Source organism: Gymnoscopelus braueri (genome assembly GCF_963280865.1).
Source record: "Gymnoscopelus braueri genome assembly, chromosome: 8".
Classification (NCBI taxonomy): Eukaryota; Metazoa; Chordata; class Actinopteri; order Myctophiformes; family Myctophidae; genus Gymnoscopelus; species Gymnoscopelus braueri.
This window is the reverse complement of record NC_137609.1, coordinates 17,166,961-17,180,602: the sequence shown is the minus strand read 5'-3', so window position 1 is coordinate 17,180,602 and position 13,642 is coordinate 17,166,961. Positions and strand designations below refer to the sequence as shown.

Sequence of the window (13,642 nt, the reverse complement as noted above, 5' to 3'; positions counted from 1 at the left end):
AATCAAAGGCATCATGCAGCTGGCTCATCCTGAGTGCTTGGAAGGAAAGGGAGAGAGAGAGAGAGAGAGAGAAGGGGAGAGAGGACTCGTATAGGGAGTGGTGGAAAAGGGAGTACAAATAGAGCCATAGTAAAAGAAGAGAGACGAGAGTGTTAACCAGTTAAGCCCCCATAGACTTTGTCGTACAATTAATAACACAAAATTGCCTATCTACAAACTCACAATGCGTGGATGTGTGACTTGTTGTGAGCTTGTAGATCTGTTATTTACTGTACCAAATTGTTGAAAATGTTCAAATGTTTTGAGATTTCAACACATTTCAACAGTTGTTTCCAAAATAGCGGAAATAGTTAAATGTTTGCTATGCAACACGCCTTGAGTTTCTGTTTCTATATGACATTCCCAAAATAGGGAGGCCAGGTTGAAGGTGTTTAAAGACCGCATATCAGGCCCGGCGCCAGGATAAAATGACTGAGGGTGCAGTTGAAAATTGTGAGGGGGCACACTAGTCAGCAATAGAAAATTTGCGGTTAATGGGCGGATTTTGGGCGTTTTTTGTTACTTTATTTCGGTTTTAGGGTTAGGTTAGGCTCATGTTATTTAATTCTTATTTTTGCCTGATTTTACCGATTTTTTATCAAAAAAATAATTATAAGAAATTAAAAAATTAAATTTCCAATTTTCTTTTTTTTTTGGCAAAATAAACTGAGGGGGCACAATTTGAAACTGTGGGTGCCAGGCCCCCTCAGGCACCCCCGTGGCTCCGGGCCTGCCGCATATTCTCCCTTTAACCACTTGAACCCCAGCGTCTCTATTCTGGGGGGGGGGGGGGGGGTTACCAAAAATAGCATATCTACAAGCTCACAACGTGATGCGTTGTGAGCTTGTAGACCGTCTAGTTTTGGTGAAGACATTTGGTGTAGAGTGAAAAAAAGAGTACAGTTGCAACTCAGGTCCATTTTACTACTCATTTAACACATCGGGTGCCAAACACGGTCTGAACCGTGTTTGCGCAGAGTAGCGGTCCGGTGCCGAACACGGTCCAGACCGTGAAATATGTCTTTTTGTTTTTTTCGTTTTTCTCCACACGGGCGGGGCTAGAGCAGCTCTGGGAGTACCCATTGTGATCTTGAGAAGGATAGGCCAGATAGATCACCGGGAAAAAAAACATGGCTGCCATCCACTTCCTGTCTATTTCCTTCTTTAAAACACCTATATCTCCGAATCTGTTTCCGGTGGGGAAAACCGGTCATGCGCGATGCGCGATCCCCCCCCATTGTAACTCGCGAGTGAAATGTTATCGTTCCAGGCTGTAGCCAGGGTCATCGCGCAACATGAATGGATGTTTTTTTTTACATGGATTTGCTCCTCGTGGAGTCTAGAGCTTTAAACAGCAAAGCGCAGTCAATGGGGAGAATGCTGGCACCCAACGTAAGTTGTTATGAAAAAATGCTGGCACCTGATGTGTTAAGTATGAAAACTATGTATGAAAGTTTTTCTTTTTTCTTTTAAAAGGCTTTTACCAGTGGCTGGGATACAAGGACATCCCCATACCACTACAGGGCACCCAGCTATGAAACTACACACTAGCAAAGCAAAGCCTGCAGCTTCCACTGCATGAGGTACTCTCACCGTGTTATCAGTGCCTGAACTGAGCCTGTATACTTACTGGTACAGACTTCTTTTGATTTTTATTTATTTTTGCCAACCTGAGTACTCTACCTGAGTACTCTTATTTCTCATTGCGCGTGCCGTCACTTGCTGTGAGAGAGTCTAGGTTCTCATATTGGGGAGACACACTGCGTACGAGGAGTCTTACTTCCCCCTCCTCCAGTGCTTAAATCAAAGCCGCACCGGCCGCCTTGACTTGAGAAAATCACGCAAAATTAATATTTCATAGTATTTACAGTATGCATTTCCATACTGGACCAAAGTGTCAGCTGGATAACGTCATTAACCGGCGGCATATCAAGTCAAAAAGCACAACCGTCAAGCTAACCATTACTGAAAATGTCTTCCTGTAGTAAGACTTAACTAAAAGAAAATAAGACCTGCAGTGGGTAATAAACAATATGTTATAAGATGTATTTAATAACAAATATAAAGGGGGGGGAAACTGTGCATTTCTTTCTGTACGTTCTTTTCTCTCCATGGAATGGCCTATTAAAAAAATCATGCTTGTAGCCATATGGGAGAGTTGAGCCTACAATTATTTATTCATCCCTATTTCCAGCATATTTGTCAAAATATTAATGAATGAATGATTGATAATACTGTAGCTCACAGGCTAATGAGCTTGTAGATGGACTATTTCCGCAATTTCTTGTATGAAGAAGTACAGTATAGGCCAGGGCTTAAGTGGTTAAGACAGTGTTTCTCAAAGTGAGGTCCGGGGACTCCCAGTGGTCCTTGGGGGGGGCTCCCAGCTAATATAATTAATACAGAATCACAATCATTTTAATCACTTTATCCATTTATACGTTGGCTACAAAACATGTTTTATAATAACAGATCTACAAGCTCACACAGCGTGTCACTTCGTGCCGCCGCGAGCTTGTACATCTGCTATTTCATATTTCTTTTTAAGCCATTAAGACCTGGAACGCATCTGTGTCATTTTTAGATTTGAGCTAAAAAGCATTATTTTACACTTTGGCTATTCAAAAAATTGCAGATATACAAGCTCATGAGCTTGTAGATCTGCTATTTGTGAAAATTTGTGAAAATTTGTGCAAATCTTTGAATATATATATTTTTTTACATTTGTAACTCAAATCTTTGCTTCTGGGGGTCCCTGGAACAAAATATTTTGAGATGGGGGTCCGCGGCCAACATTTTGGGAGTCCTTCACATGAAAAAGTTTGAGAACCACTGATACAGCAACATAATTTTGCACTTTTTTTTACATAAATATTGTCTTTTGGGTGGGTCACTGGCAAACCCTTTTCAGATGGGGGGGCGGGGGTCCTTGATGAAAAAGTTTGAGAACCACTGGTTAAGAAAATACCCCCCGCCGCAGAGTTTTTTGTTGTTGTTGTTGTTGTTTAGTTTATAATTGAACCCTGCTGGTAGACATATAGCTCCAGACGGCCGCTGGCGAGCGGCCACATATGGAGCCATATGCTGTGTAGTGTAGCATGCACAACGGCTCTGCACAACACAATGGATGCAGTAATAGGCCGAGCAGAGAGAGAGAGAGAGAGAGAGAGAGAGAGAGAGAGAGGGAGAGGAGAGTGTGTGTGTTAGATGAAGGAAAAGTGTGTGATGGAGACGGAGTTCACAAAACCTGCTGACTTCATTAGCACCAAGACATGGCCTCTTCTCTCAATCCCCCACAGCTGCAGGACTGCTGATTAGACCCCCTCTAGCGTGCTGCGTTCAGTGGCCAACTTTATTGCACACACGAACACTATAGCAGCTAAGTTGGAACGGGTCGAAAACCAGGCTCTAGTATTATAGCCTAGAACAGCGGTTCTCAAACTTTTTCCATGTCAGGGACCTCCAAATTAATTAAGTGTTTGGCCGTGGACCCCCTATCTGATAATGTTTTGTGCCAGGGACCCAGGATTTGACAGTGTATTTGGGGGTTCCAGTATAATGGTTTAGTTCAGTGATTCTCAACCTTTTCAACTTCAAGGACCCTGCCCGGTTTAATACCATGTTTTATCTCTGGGACTCCAATCTTACAGTAAAATCCTCAGTATGTATTCCTTAAGGGTCTATTTGGACCCCTGGTGGTCCCTGGACCCGGGTATACCCTGGCCTAGAACAGAGGTTCTCAAGCTTTTCAGGCCGCAACCCACCAAAATAATCATATTTGAACCCTGACAAGCACTTGGAATTAGGAATGGTAGGCATTACATTTAGCTACAATCTACAAGCTCACGACGTCTCGCTTTGTGTCTTTCTTAGGTAATATTTGACAATTTGGCCAATGTTCGAAATTATTTTATTAGTATAAAAAAGTTAATTACTTTTGAAGCAGTAATGGTCAAAAGTATTCAATGTACAGTATCCTGTATACACTTATACTGTATGTTGGTTTGTTTACTGTTGAGTGAAAAAACAATGTTGCACATTAAGCAAGTCATCTGGGGACCCCCCCCCCCAAATAATAAACCCACAGGTTTACAGCCACTGGCCTAGAACTCCCCTATAAGTTCAACATAAAAAAAAAGAATATCCTCACAATTAGGAAATAATGTTGTGTCTTTGATAAAACTAGCAGTGGTTTCTTTACGAGCAGTGACGATTCATCTTTCCGCCATGTTTTTTCCTAGCTTGTTCTACTTCGACACCAGTAGAGGAAAATATTGTTCCGATATGAGAGGTTTTACTAATTAGGGACTGATTACATCTACTTTCCCAGGTTTGGTGATCCTTGACCCCCTGACAAGGCTTCTATAAAAACCATTCAACATATCCCACAAGAGTGCCACATCAAATAAACACTTCAGACCTGATTTGAAATGGCACGTCTTCTCATTTTCTGCCTTTTCTCTGTTTCATCCCAACTGACAACTCATTTGTACTCTTTGGCTTTTAAATTAACACCATTGACATTCAGATTTTTGTGTGCGCTTTTATCCTCGTCTTGTGTGTTTACCCTTTTCTTGTGCTCTCTTCTTGTTTTTAATTTGTTATATTGATTTAATTTTGTATTCTTTGTTTCATTAAGTGTGCAGCACTTTGGCTCAAACACTGTCGTTTTAAATGTGCTCTGTAAATAAAGTGGATTGGATTGATTCGTCAGAAATAAATCAGACAAGAAAAAAAAGGAGGTTTTCATACGAAAACACCTTATCTTACACACTGTGTAGATAGTAACAGTAATGGTTATAAAACAGAAAAAAGGTTTCTCAGGCACTTCAATACAACTCAGAGATCTGCACTTCCCCACATACTATGGAGGTGGTGCTGACGTGCGGCCTCACTGGCCAATTAGGCGCCTACCTATTTCTGTCTATGTGTGGGACCACGACCACAGCTACAGTTCCCATAACCTGCGGGGACATCCATCCGGGCTATGGGACCGTGACTACAGATCACACAGCCTGCAGGGACTGCGACTACAGATCCCATAGCCTATGGCAAAAATGCTAATGAAAAAGCTTACGCTTGGGAAAAGTGAAGACTCTGCTTTCTCCCTCTCTGCGTGGTGCCAGTGGTCAAAGCACATTATGTAACTTCAGTTTGATTGGCACAATCCACTGAGGAGTAAAATGGATGAGGATGGACTGACAGAGTTTTAACCACTTAAAGCCTACATACTTCATCGAGCGGGGTCCCCCAGGGGTCTATACTTGGTCCCCTCCTTTTTCCCCTCTACACCAAATATCTAAAATAGCCGATGTAAGCGCACCTTGGAAATGTGCAATTCTCGCCGAATGTTTGCCTACTTTTGCTGAATGTTCACCAATTATGACATAGAACAGGGTTTAACCCATTCAATCCGGGGACACATTTGTGTAATTTTTATGATTTCTTTGGCTATTCAAAAAATAGCAGATATACAAGCTCATAGCGCGGTTATGAGCTTGCAGATCTGCTATTTTTGGAAAAATTTTGAAAATTAGCTTCTGGGGGTCCTTGGAACAAAATATTTTACAAATGTTCGCTTTAAATATTAAATATTTATATATATTTAAATATTTGCAAAAAAATAAAATAAAAAATAACAGATCTACAAGCTCATAGCGTGGCACTCGTTGCCGCGCTATAGTATATCTGCTATTTTTTAATAGCCAAAGAAATCTAAAAATGACACAGATACTTTCCCGGTCTTGATGGGTTAATTACTGTAGTTACGTTACCTTGTCCATCACAAGTTATTCACTTGCAAAGTGAACAACTTGTTGACAGCCCTGGCCAGTCTGACGAGTGCATTTCCTAAACACATGTGATGAAGTTATAGCCACCTGGCCCTCCGTACAACGCTGAATTCTGTGGCCTGGGAGCTAGGCGATTTCCCCCCTATAGTGCAAGAGGTGTTGCACAGCTTCCGCAAGGGCCAGCCGTGGAACTGACCCCCATTACCTTGTGACTTGTCTGTTCCTCTCTCCCTTCACCGTGTTAAGATGTTAAGGCGTGAGGGCAGCGGCTGCCACGCTTCCACGCGGGTCCATGGAAAGGCTAATGCTTCCTGAATCATTACACAGGACTCGCTCCCCTAATCAGATGTGCCGCTGACCTCTGTCAGCAGAGGGGACTGCTGAGTCCAAACACTAGCACTCCTCTCTGCAGCGACCCCACCACAGCTGCTCGGCCCCGTCCTCGTTATACGGCCATGTGTGTGAACTTGGCACGGCCTAATGCCTCCAAATTGACGATTTAATGCAGCCGGTCAACAGATTCCTCATGAACCAGCGACAACACGGAGGCAGACTAATCACCCCCCAACTATAATTATTGGAGAGAGTTCTCTCCATCTCAGCCATCCGTCCTCCTTTCCCCCTGTCCCCCCATATATGTGTGTGTGCGGGCAGGGTCGTTTTTTTCTTTCTCTTTCGTAACTCTATTTCATTACACTCTAAGGTATTTAATTCACTGGCCCCAGGGGAGGAAATATGGAAACCGAGGGTCATTCAGCTCCCTGTGCCGACAATGAGGACATTATAAAGGAAATATAATATATTTTGGTGTGTGTGTGTGTGGGAGTAAGGGGGGGGGGTGTTATGGAGTTTTGCAGTTATAATGGGTGGAGAAGAGGGTCATGAAGTGGGTGAAAATGTTACGGGTTATTCTGAAATCTACTGTCAAATATTTTTTAGGAACTATAGGATCAAGATGGGCAGGATGTCTATTTGTATGCTACAGTTTGCCTTTAACCCATTAAGACCGTTCCAGGTCACTTTTTTGATTTGAGCTAAAAAAGCATTATTTTACACTTTGGCTATTCAAAAATAGCAGATCTACAAGCTCATAGCGCGGCACTCGGTGCCGCGCTATGAGCTTGTAGATCTGCTATTTTTGAAAAATCAAGAAAATGTGTGCACATCTTTGAATATATATATTTTTAAAGCGAACATTTTAAACTCAAATCTTTGCCTCTGGGGGTCCCTGGGACACAAATATTTTGAGATGGGGGTCCGCGGCCAAATACATGTACATTTTGGGGTCCTTGACATGAAAAAGATTGAGAACCACTGATAGGATTTAGAAGACATTTTGTAGAATCGGAACCTCAGGCCTTAAAGGGTTAACCACTTCTCAACCTGGCGTCCCTATTTTGGACACGCCATTAACACATTCATTGCCAGGTAATTCATCCACCACTACGCCAGCGGTTCTTGACCTTATTTTGACCGGATTTTGACGATTGTTTTCAAAGCGGATGTAAACAAACGATGTCTTGGTGGAAAGACGAGTCTCTTTTCTTTCCACCGGGGAAAAAAAAACATTGTAACCACGATCGTCCGTTCTGTAGTTATCGGCATTTGAATATAGCTCGTTTTCACCAAAAAAACAATCTGGGAAAAGAAATCTGAATTTTTTAAAAATCGGACGTTGTAGCGGACGCGTGATATTTTTTTTAGATGACGTCATTTCCGGGTGTGTCCTTCTCTCGAAGTCAAGGCATCATTCATAGGTTGGCAAAGAGCGCCCTCTAGCGTAATCACAAAAAAAACACCAGATGACGTAATATTACGTCATTGGGAGTCAAGGTGTTCAAGATATAGGAAACTTTTCAAATGTATATAAAAATAAAATAAAATAGCATTGCAATGCATTGCAAGCTTGTAGATTGACTATTTGTAATGTCTGAATAGGGCTTAAGTGTATGGTTTAATCTTTTTTTGTGTTGTGCATTGAGCATAATATTCAAACGGCGGCCATTTTGCTATTTGAGGTAGTCTGTGCTCTACAGTTTGGAACATAGTATGTGTTTACCCCTGTTACTATAGCTAAATACTGTATATTGAACTGTATGTCGTCACTGTCAGGCAGAAACCTAATATATTCAACTTTTTAAGCTTTTTGTCGCACTAAAGTAGCGAAAATAGAAACAACAACTAAATAATAACTTGGCCTACATTTGATCCATTGGGACAAAGGTTATTTTTTCCCATTGTCTGACAAGTAACGCTTTTGGACATTCAAGGTTTCCGGGCTGACAGCAACAATACTGAATATTATTCAAACTCTATTGCCCGTCGCTTTTCAAGAGAGCCACACCTTTGACCCTTAAGATTTTTGCGTTGGGTGTTCAAAAATAGCAGATATACAAGCTCACAGCGTGTCACTTTGAGCCGCACAGCAAGCTTGTACATCTGCTATTTTAGATTTAAAAAAAAAACAAAAGTGTGAGAATTGCTGATTTAGAAGGCGGTTGGCCGCACAACTGGCAGTAGTCTTACATGTGCACCCGCGCGTGACATTACTAACAAGTTAAATTGAGTACGGGGAGCCAGCCCTTTTGTGAGCCACACTATCACCGATTCAAATTGGTGATTGTTCCCTCTTCAGATAAGAGATGCTGGCAAAGTTAATTAAACTGCTTACTTTAAATACAGAATGTAACAGGCCTCAGAGCCCTGGAGATATGGGATAATTTATTTTGCTTCTCTGGATGTAGAATCCCGAAGGGTCTCATGGCAACCAGTGCGTACAAGTAGAAGACATTTTATTATATCCTCTCCATCTTGAGTGCATTAGTGTGGGTGTAGGCATCTGTGTATTGGCAAGAAGACATTTTACAAAAGAGAACAAAATGAGTACTGCAATTAAAGAGTGAATGTGTATGGGGATCATTATTTTTCTCATGTCAAAACATTACATTTTTGATTTTTGAATAAAACTAAAAAATTATAACCTGTCATGCATTGTTTAGACATATTCTAAACAATCCCCAGCTGTCATTGTCTATTTCTAGACTTTAATACTCGGATCATAATTACTGAAATGTGGACAGTGTCAGAAACAATAACAAGGCGGGAGACATTCCTCCACGTTCCGCCGTACAATGAGAAAACCCACGGTTAGCCCACTCTGAGAACATTGCTGAGGGAACTTTTAACCAACAAACAAGTCAAAACTCCTCGCAAAGAAATTTAAATGTTGTCAAACCAAAGAACCAAAAAAAGTCACAGTAATCAGTTTCTGGCATGAAATAACTTTCTTTTTCTCTGGGGGCGATAGACTATAGCTTACCCACAGCCACCGATCTATCACGGTTTATATTGAGGGGCTATCAATCACCCAAGTAGGAATCCTGTGGCGACAAAAAAACAAGCCAGATAAGGTACAGAGCTGCATGACAAGACGGCGCTGGATGTTTATAGGGCCAGCAGACTTTGCAGCAGAAGGCTGCTCGCCTTCCTCCTGTGTCAGATTGATCTTTTATTGCTTGACACAGGTGCTGATTAGCAGGTGAGCCGAGGCTAATCCATGACAAAGCAGTGACAGTAATAACTACTAAGCTGTCAAACGGGGAAAGACAAAATCCCTTGTTGTGGTGACAAATACTGGGGTGCGCCTTGCGCGTGCGTGTGTGTGTGTGTGCGCGCGTTCCTAGCCCACAGGGCATTGTGATGTATGGTGTTTAGATGAAGGGCGTGCCTTGCACCTTCACTGCCGCTGGCTAACCACTGTGGTGAGCAGGGCCATAAGCCAAGAAAGAATGGGTTAGAAATGGCCTGTCTACAATCCAGGAAATCATTTCACTATCCTCCTCCTAATAAACGCCCCGTGGACAAAGGCCTGGGCACAAGCCCTATCCATCCAGCGTTCCACAGTGCAGATCGCACTATCGTGGAGGAAATGAACGCCATGAAGGTTCACCCAACCACAACCTCTGCCATCCTGCCCATCCACCATCTTTAACCACGTGAACTCTGGGGGGGACATAAGCCAAAAATAGCGTTGTGAGCTTGTAGATCTGCTATTTTTGGTGACAATATTTGGTGTGGACAGAAAAAAAGCGGTCCATGGGCACTTACTGTAAGTGGCTGGGGGTTCAAATTCACTGTGGTGCATCCGGCTTTGTCGAGCGCAAACACAATTGGCCAATTGTGAGGCGGCACCTGTTAGCAGGGAGTGTTAGGCGGGAGAAGTACGTCCTCCCGGTGGGGGTTCCTCACTGGCAGGTGAGGCAGTAGGATACGACAGCAGTGACAACACACAAATGTGTGTGGGGAGGAATGAATTGGCATAATGACTAAATTGGGGAGAAGAAAGGGATGCAAAATAAAATAAAGCCAACTCTCTCTCTAGTCTAGTTTACAAAGTCTGACTCCCTATTCTGGGCCAAATCTCTTCACCACAAATGGCTGGGTGGAGCTCCACACCTACTGTATGTCAGCAGCCAAGACTGCACGTATTGGCTCTTTTCGATTAGAAGAACCACTGTAGGTGAACCGTGGAGTGAAATGCATTTCACAGGTTCTGGATTGGTTGCATGCGCTACGGCTCGGTTTCAGATAAGGTCCTCAGAACCTAATTTGGGCTCAGGAACTGGTACTATAAGCCTGAGTTCCCAGAACTAAGAGTTCACACCGTGTGAGCTTGTAGATCTGCTATATTTTGCCAAAAGTTTAGGCTGTAATGGTGCCTTTAACCACTTAAACCCCAGCATCAGTAGTGTGGGGGAACAAACAATTGTGGGGGAACAAATTCCCCTATACAAGCCGGCACGCAATTCTATGAACACACATGCTTTTTCCATACAACCACAGGTTTCAGAGTAACCTACTGAGCTAGTCTGGATCTTTTTTTTTGCAGCCAGCTTGGATCATAGCGTAATATAATTAAACTTTTTCTTCTGAGCATGTTTCCGACCCTAAGGGGATTGTCAGTGTGCTGTCTAGTTCACAGTTATATTCCTTTCCATTATAAGACTTTTATTATAGGGCTATACAACCACTTTCATTATTTTATGAGGTTAGACTTTTCTCAACATGAGAATAAGAGCATTAATTAAAACCATGGGAGAACTTTCAGAAAGCAGGTTGAAGCGGAGCACGGCGCAGTGTGAGAGCTACTCTCTTCTGGCTTTGTTTTATTGACTTTACTGTGGATGCATACAACTAACAAATAAAACATTTAACCACTTAATCCCTATACAATCGTCTGACAAATAGCGGAGGCAAAAAAGTTGATCTGTATGCAGATCTGCTAGTGTTGCAATTCTTTAAATCTTTTATGTTTTGCATTTATTTTAATTGTTTCGGAACTTTTGCCTATAATGACATTATAAAATAGCCAGGTTGAAAGTGAATAATGTGTGATAATATATACATTTCATCATACATTATGTTCACTAGGGAACGTTAGGCTACCTGCATGGTTTAGACAGAAACCTTTGAAGCCTAAAATGTTGGGTTATTTCCTTTATTTACACATCATTGTAGAACGTCTGTTAATCAACCTCGCAATGTAGTGTAGTGTAGTTTAATTTGAATTAAACGGAATACACAATGAAAGTGTGGCTTTTTTTTTTGTGTTCAAAGCTGCGTGCACTTCCAGTATAACTCCTGGAGCTTCAGATTGATGGTCAAGTCAGAGGACACACAGGCAACTTCTGATGCAGGTGAACAGAACAAAAGTCTGTCTGTGACTGAGAGGGGGGCGGGGGGGGGGGGGGGGGGGGGGAGCTAAAGTATTGTTTTGGTCTCGTTAGTATGGGAATCTAACTCCTGATTTGTCTTAGGATTAGTACACATGTGAACAGTGTTCATTTCATAAGTCCATTTGGTTCCATGTTGAATTAACACAGCATGGACCTAACCGGGCCAAGAGAGAACTGCAGTTGTGATGCTGAATTATGAGCCGAGTTACTGTTAGAATACAGTGGTGGACACAGTAAAAAAGTACAGTTTTGAGTATCTGTACTGTTAACCCATTATTTAAGACCTGAGGCCGATTCTACTAAATGTCTTCTAAATCCTAACAGTATTCTGTGCTCAAACTTTTTCATGTCAAGGACCCTAAAAAAGTATATGTATTTGGCCGTGGACCCCCATTTCAAAATGTTTTGTTCCAGGGACCCCCAGAAGCAAAGAATAGAGCTAAAAAGTTTCGCTTTAAACAATATATATATTCAAAGATTTGCACAAATTTTCACAATTTTCCAAAAATAGCAGATCTACAAGCTCATAGCGCGGCACTCGGTGCCGCGCTATGAGCTTGTATATCTGCTATTTTTGAATAGCCAAAGTGTAAAATAATGCTTTTTAGCTCAAATCAAAAAGTGACACAGATGCGTTCCGGGTCTTAATGGGTTAAATCTGAGATATGTATTTCATCTGTATTTCTTATCTTTTCATTTTTTTCGTTTATATCTGTCAGTATGGTCGAGTTGCCTGTGCACTCACATTGCATAATACAATTTGGTAGCCGGTATGAGCCAGCATGTCTCCGATGGGCCTGATAGCTATTGTTTTTTGTTACAGCCTATCTGTTATGGTTCAGCTTGTCCTTGTAGCAGCTAGTATAACTATGGTCTGAGCCCTGTGCGTGGTGGTGGTAAGAATACCTAGACCACAATCTGTGTCTAATGTATTTCTCCACATCAAGATAACAGGGAGCCTGTCACATATGGCCTTGCGTTGTTTTGTGGATATTGAAGACCGACGCCTGGAATGACGATATGAAGAGGAGGAACTGCTTTTGCTTCACCACAATCTGTGTACAAAATGCTTGTATTGCTGTGTAAACTTCAGAAGCTATCTCGAGACTATCTCGACACTTGTTAAGAGACTTTCTCATGGAATGAACCCTTTTTATTCATTTTAATTAGAAGTATCATCTCTTCATTTCCCGGCTTAATTAATCTATATTTGGCTACAGACAGCTGTTTTTACTAGAGTTTCGTATTTCTGTATTTCACTCCACTACATTTCTAGGAAAGGAAAACATTTTGAATCGACCACTTATGCTCTATTAATTTCTCAAATGCTTAGAAAGTTTAATAATGTATTTGTGAGCTCCTACTGTAAGTGGGCTGTTGTCAGCCAAATTAGTTAGTGTTCTTTTAGACTATAACGGCTAGTACAAGAAGAACTGTGAAAGGAAGCCTGAACTGAAAAACACATGATCACTAAACATATTTCCGCCTGCACGTTAGGACAAAGTTGGCAGACTACATGAAATGAAAAAGTAGACTAGCTGACGCCAAGTGCTCACGGTCAAAAGTGGCTGAATGTGACCCTATAGGAGGTCACTCACAACAAACGTCAAGGTCTTCTAAAACCCAATTTTCACCTTCCGACAATGAAAACGATTCCCCAGGATTTGTTTGTGTTATCCTTTTAGCCTAAATGTCTTACTTGCATTTCTGTCTAATAAAGTATTCAATAGATACATCAAATAACCACCGTGTGAGATGTTGACATTCTAACCCAGTGGGGTACTCAAACTTTTTCATTCCAAGGACCCTTTTTAACTCTAATGTGTACAAATGAACCCGTAATAATCCATTAATTGGTTCCATGTGTACACTCTCAGAGTTACAGACCTGTAAGGGTCTATTTGGACCCTCCGAAAGGAACCCTGAAGGTCCCTGGACCCCACTTTGAGAACCACTGCTCTAACCACATGAGCCCTAGTGTCTCTATTCTGGGTATGTCATAATAGGTGAACATTAGGATAGGTCAGGGGTCTGCAACCTGCGGCTCTGGAGCCACATGTGGCACTTGTGGCTCCC

General features: G+C 41.9%; 2 protein-coding genes across 2 annotated transcripts in view; both read right to left on the bottom strand.

The window, feature by feature from the left end:
• The window catches only part of LOC308090703 (kin of IRRE-like protein 3), a gene marked incomplete at both ends in the record, with an annotated part of 132,284 nt that overhangs the window by 80,432 nt on the left and 38,210 nt on the right, over positions 1 to 13,642 (bottom strand). The window lies entirely within an intron of this gene.
• Positions 12,172 to 13,642, bottom strand: part of dtx2 (deltex 2, E3 ubiquitin ligase) — a 449,633-nt gene continuing 448,162 nt past the window's right edge. The window contains exon 10 of the transcript XR_013933657.1: positions 12,172 to 12,224. The gene's annotated coding sequence lies outside the window, so the exon portion shown is untranslated. The remainder of the gene's footprint in view (positions 12,225 to 13,642) is intronic.